Genomic DNA, 6,783 nt, shown 5'->3' with positions numbered 1-6,783 from the left:
GTCACCAGTCTCAGGGATACCAATGGAGTTGTGTCTATTAAATAATGCTTTGTTAGGCACAACGACATGGTTTACTAATGTTTTTGGTTATAAGATGTCCACATTAGAGGGATAGTTCACCCAGAAATTTAAATTAATTCATTATCTACTCACCACTTTGCCGATGGAGGGGTGGGTGACGTGTTTGAGTCCACAAAACACTTTTGGAGTTAGGGGGTAAACAGTGTTGCAGCCAAATCCAATACAATTGTAGTAAATGGCGACCACTTCACCAAACGTAATAAAACAACAAAATAAAAAGCATAAAATGCCTCCATACTGCTCCTGTGATGTCATACAAGTGTCCGCTGTTATCTTCAGCCTCTCGCCTCAAGCTCTTGCCTCTATGCTCTCGCCCAAGGGGCATGTGACAACATCAGCGAGAACTCACAATAGCATCAGTTTCTGCTGCAATAACTGCGAATTGCGAAAACTGACAACTAAAGCAAGGCGAGCCTGAACGCGGTTCCAGATCGGAGGATAACAGAGGAGATTTAGGCTAAAAACACAGTGTAATGACACTGAACTGAGTGCCATTCTACTTTTTGTAGGTTTCGATTAGGGGCCATTTAAGGCATAGCTCATCCAAAAAGGAAAATTCACTCATAATCTATACTCACCACTATTCCGATGGAGTAAAAACAGTAAAACATGGTGTAAATGGATCCTTTTCGAGTCCAATTTGAATGTCGGGGCTTACGAACACTTGGATGACACCACAGGAGCAGCATGGAGGCATTTTATGTTTTTACCTCACAAAATTTGTGACCACACTGATTGTATACGTCGACTGCGCATTCTCCAGGCACAATATATCCGCCTCCTGGAATAGAATGTGGGAACAAGCACACATGCGTTGAACGCCACTGCAACTCGGACGCTGATCTTAATATGAATGCAACTGTGGACATGCGTGAACGGAACGAGTACACATCTCTCAGTAGACACTGAGTGCAGAAAGTAAGAAGCTTGTGGAGGATGGGTTCAAAAAAAAGAAAAACATGACACGATTGATCTGTGTTTAATTAATGTCATTGAGCATTTGTCGAGAAAATTGTAGAACAGATCGACAGACAGAGATTTCCTGATTTGGTAGGATATTGATTAGGTCCTTTGCCCTAAAGGAGGTACCCATTATAACCCAAACCACAACCCTTTCACCAAACCTCACCACTTATATTTTGTGACCAAATACAACAAACTATGTCCTTTCCAAAAATCTTGTTTTTAATGTGGCAACCATGAACACAAAGGTATTTGAGTCGTATCAGGGTCGGGACAAATGATCGACATGGTTGTTCAGGCTGGAGTACTTGTTACAAAGGAAGGTTAGTCACACCACTCTCCTTAACTGGATGATAACACGCCCTCCTTGACCTTAACTATGACCTTTCTAGATCCAGTAAAGACACAAAGCATGTTTATAAAACATCTAAGACGCCTGAAAAACTTGAAGCGGAGCCCTGAGCCATGTCAGATATGATATAGAGTCTATACTTGTGCAAGCAGTGTCCCTGTGAAATGAATAGCGTGGACTTTCCCTCGCTATAAAGTGTCTTTCAAGGTCTGTCTGGAGGAGGACATAACTATAGAGCCCGCACTCCCAGGCGTGCAGCTGTAATGTCTAACAACTTCCTCCATTTTCCCTTCTCATATTCAGCTAATTTGAGTCTTCCCGTCTCTTTGTGGTGCCGTGTGCTCTATACATCTTCACCCACCATTCCCTCACATTTTCACTCCGTGCACTCTCACTCTAGAGGACCTATACACTGGCAGATAAGAGGAAATGAAGTCTCGTCGGCACAATTTGAAGCGCCGCTTTGAAGCTGAATGTGAAATAGCAGCCGCGCTCCTCTCCGACTGGTAAAATAAGGGCCCTCTCGTTAAAAGCACTTTACCTGTGCTCCCTCTATGGATCATTGCTCTCATTAAACAGATTTGGGGTTACATTCAAATTACAATTACTCCAATGCGCTAACTATTAATGGGCGCAAGGGTTGAAGGAGTAAGAGAAATGTTTCTGACATTTCTTTTTATATCCCTTTAAGCGTAAACTTAGCTAAACCTGAATGGGGATTGATTTCAAAGATGTGCAATGTTGAACTGTACAGGAAATCACGGCTAAAAAGTTGAAACCTCGCGGCAGATTTTAATCTTACGGTCCGCTGGGAACAGTCGCTAACATAATGATTATATGTTTAAAATATAGAATTGAATCTTCTCTCCCAACTGAACCGTACTGTGACCTTTCAGTACTTAGTGAGTGAGTTTTTCTGCTCTTGAATATGCAACACACACATTACTGCGTGTGTATAAGCATGTGTGTGTTTGTCTTGAGGAGTGTTGTGAGTGTGTACCAGAGTGCTGAGAACACCCCCTGGGTCCTCAGTGCACAGTGCCAAGAAGAGTGCAGGCGAGAGATACTTTTCATCTGCTCACCATGGAGATCCTGCTGGGCGCGTGTGTGTCTGGGCGTGTGTCTGGGCGTGTGTGTGTGCGTGTGTGTGTGGTGTGTGTGTGTGTGTGTGTGTGTGTGTGTGTGTGTGTGTGTGTGTGTGTGTGTGTGTGTGTGTGTGTGTGTGTGTGTGTGTGTGTGTGTGTGTGTGTGTGTGTGTGTGTGTGTGTGTGTGTGTGTGTGTCACCTTGGGCACAGAGCAAAGAAACACGCTTGTTTGTGAGCAGAAAGGTATTCCTCATTTTGATTATTCAAATTTCACAATACATTACATTTACATTTGCTCTCATTTATCAGACGCTTTTATCCAAAGCAACTTACAACTGAGTGACAACTCAACAGCGCCAGTACAGTCGGAGACCTTGAAGAAAGTACAAGGGGCTAAATCTGACAAAGTGTAGAGGATCAGGGGAGAGAAGTGCACCGGATGTGCACAGTAAGTGCTAGTTAGGCAATATTCAAATGACTGTTTGCACATTCTCAGATAAAGACAAACCTCTGTAAAACTCTCAGATTCACTGCTTCCACTGAGAGTTTCTTTTTAGCTCGCAACCTGCTGACTGCCACAGGGAGAGAGAGCGAGACACTACTGGTCAAAAGTTTTAGAACGCCTCAATTTCTTCAACTACATTTACATAAATCAGTGCCAAAATTAAACGCAAATATCAGAGTCAGTTGCTCCAGAGTTTTTCCGACCAGCGCCCTTTTAAAAACGCTGGATAATGTCCTTATGACCTAATGTGAGAGTACAGCAGGACCATGTCCGGAGAATTCACCCAAAGCGAGTGGACGAGCATGTCACAGCATGACAAAGAGGTGTCATTCGTGTAGAAGCACGCAGCCGAAGATGTCAACTTGGGAAGGGAGCGAGAAAACAAAAGCGTGATCTCTGCATCGGAATGTATACGTTATGTCCTGCAATCCCTTTCCTGAACGTTCCAAGATCTTTCTGTTGTTGTGAGCGCATCTGGCCAGAAAATCACAGGCTGCGTTCTTCACATGTGAAAGATAAACTCTGGACCCCATTGTCGGAACATCTCCAATAGTTCTGCTGTTGGATGAAGCCCTGATGAACCAGTCTGTCACTAGTTTTCCTCACCATTCTGATATATATAATATAATATACAGAACTACTTCCTGCAGCACAGTAATGTCGCATCAGAGGTTGTAGTGACACAGTTTGCTCCATCATTTCCTTTGTGCAGTAAATAATCAACGAAAGTTATATGTTGTTTACATCATCTTTTAGTTGTTATGACCTAAAACAGTTTTTGCTTGGACATTTTGACACAGTTAAAGAAAAAAAAAAAGAATTTATATTTCAATAAAAAAAAATATTTCTTCATTAATGACCAAACTTTTATGAGCCTGTGGACACATCCTTTTGTATTTCAGACAAATGGAAAATACAGTAAAGCCCCCAATCGTGCATTGTGTGTGTATTCATGAGCATGCGCATGGCTGCAGCTCGCTGCCTCTGTGTTGCATGTGTTTGTGTATGCACTTTTACTGTATGTGTGAGGGCCTCTCCTGGTGACTGCCTAGGGCAATAGCACAGGACGTAATCCCATGTATGCCTCCAGTCTCTTAGCTGCCTGCATAGATGTGGAGGAACGTTTTAGCCCCTGCAGTGTGCCGTAGGGCACGAGGGCTCACCCTCCTGTTCCGCTAACAGACAGCAGCTGCCTGCTGCCGTTCCAACAGTTTCCTCCCAGCTCTCACTATTTGTGCGCGACTCCTTCCCCACTCTGTGTGGCACAGTTCAATTTGCAGCAATGAGAGATGTCTTAAGGAGGGAGAAATTGGATTTTGACAGCCATTATATTAAAGTATGCTCACTTTCACAAATTTGTATCAGTGTCTGGAGGAGAAGAGCACTCTCTTGCCTGGAAATCACATCATCTACTTACTGTATAGCCTCATCTTGATTGGCACTTGGTTGTACAAAAGCTTAGAAATAGTAAGTAAAACATGCTTATAGTGAAGCCAAATGTCATGCATTGATAAAAAAAAAGAGCAGACATCATCAGTGCTCAATTCTGGCTCTGACTATCAAATTTCATTCCGACAAGGAAGCTGTCGCTGACATGAATAGCCATATTTAGTAGGTGCATAGTAATAATATCACTTAATATAGACATCAAGGGGAAATAGCCAGGATTCCTCTGTGTTCTAGAGCACATTTGAAGAAAAAAATACTAAAGCTGCACTAATTTAATGCAAAAATATGCTGGTTAATTCCAACTAAATCACAAAGTGGTTCTGCATCAGTGGAATAATTCCATCCTCCCTAACTGAGACCCTAACACACTCTGCTGTGTGGTGTAGGTAATTATAAATATTAGGACATGAGCACACAATTCAGTGTCCTTGGGCAAGTTACTGAACCCCAACAATGACCCTTCTCACAGAGAAAAGTGCTGCACATAGATGCACTGTATGGATGTGTGTGTGGATGTAAAACTCTAAAGTGCTGTGAGTGGTCATCAAGACTAGAAACATTCTATTTAAATACAGACAGTTTACCATTTAACAAAAACTCTCTCTATATATCATTTCTGAATCACATGGAATACAGTGAAATTAGGTGGTTGGGCTGCGGCAGGGGCGGATCCAGGGCCGGGTACAGGGGGCACTGACCCAGGCTGAAATCTGATTGGCCCCTGAGGTGCCCCAGACTTGCTAGTAGTCTTTTTTTTGTACCTCTTTAAATATATTACTCACATACTAACAATACTACGAACAACAAATATGACACAAATGACACAATATTTAATGATATGTGGCTTTACTCAAAGCTATAGAGATAACAGTGAGCAAGGAATGAAATGTGCACCTTACTGAATCAGGAATTGTGCATGGATGTTGGAACTGGCCCCTCTGTGTAAATTGTGGCCACTTCATGGCCCCTGATGTAGAAAAATCCTGGACTGGTTTTGTCTTTGTAATTTGCTGCATTTTGATCCGTATCCAGAAAATGTCTTCACAAATTTTTTACTGTGTTAACCATGTTCTTTTTTCACTGGTATTGATTGTATAGCAGAGATGCTTTTCGTTTGCATGAGCAATACTATATAATCACCCATGTATTGTTAAGGTGTATACTAATCTGCTGAATTAATAAAATGGAAGAATTACATTCACTTGATATTGTCATAAATGCTTTTACAGTTTGCTGTGAAACCTGTCGTAGCCCATTTCCTCCCTGTCTGTGTCCTTCTCCTTTCAACTGGTGTATTATTACCGTGGCCTGACCTCCCGCTGTGTTTATTGAGAGTTCTGATCAGGTTGTCGAGGAAGAGGCCAGAGGAGTGACGGTTTGGCTTGATGATAACTATCCGTCCACCGCCTTCCTTCCCACCATGGTGCACGTCTGTCCACTGATCTCATCTGTGATGCGCACGGTTGCAACAGATCACAGCAGAAAGGTAGATCAATAGGTGTCATAATCGATAGGTCAGAATGAAGAATCACCGAAAGGTCAGCGCAGATCGATTCCCACACTATTGCACTGCAACCTCTCAGCTGTTGCGTGTTGGCCATTAAGTATTAGACGCCGCAGGATGCCGGGACCCCTGCCTTCTTTTAGTAACATCAACTAATCCTAATTATTAGTTCCGCTGCGGCTGGAGGGGCAGACAACGACATTTTCTTCATCTCTGTGTGATGTGCTATGTTCCGATTTCTGCCCGGCCCTCACACCCCTGACTTGTCTCTCTGTGAGACAGTTCCTCGTTAGGAGAAAGTCAGCTCGCCCCCTGCTGCATAGAGCTGCTGCCATACCATCATTAAAGTGTGACAGTGTTGTGTGTGGCTGCCACACCGCACGCTTCCCCGACCGGCATTCTTGAGCACCGGGATAGTATCCTGGAGCCGTGTGGGGTCCAGATCACAAAAAACACCACTCAGCTCAGAGCGATTCTGCTCGTCCGTAGAGCTTAGCAAGACGGCACCTGAGCTCTCAGCTCTGCAGGGGAGGAGCGCAGGAGCAACTGGTCGAGCCAAATCTGATTTTCACCTCTGCCTAGACTGGTGTGAAGTTATGATGGAGTTTTGACTGGTTTGAGAAATACTGTATTATGGGGGTGACAGAATGGATGTCAGCTCAGTGCCATGCTGACACAAAATAAAATGTATAAAAATTCAAATCTCCCGTATTTTTTTTTCCTTACACAACATTTAGATCAAAATGTGAGAATCATTGATCACTAGTGAATTAGTTTGGAAATTAAAATAATCAGCAGTACAAATTGAACAAATTGAAAACCAGCTACTGACATGCATGTTCA

This window comes from Hippoglossus stenolepis, chromosome 9 (genome assembly GCF_022539355.2).
Source record: "Hippoglossus stenolepis isolate QCI-W04-F060 chromosome 9, HSTE1.2, whole genome shotgun sequence".
Taxonomy (NCBI): Eukaryota; Metazoa; Chordata; class Actinopteri; order Pleuronectiformes; family Pleuronectidae; genus Hippoglossus; species Hippoglossus stenolepis.
Note: the sequence above shows the minus strand (reverse complement) of the source record.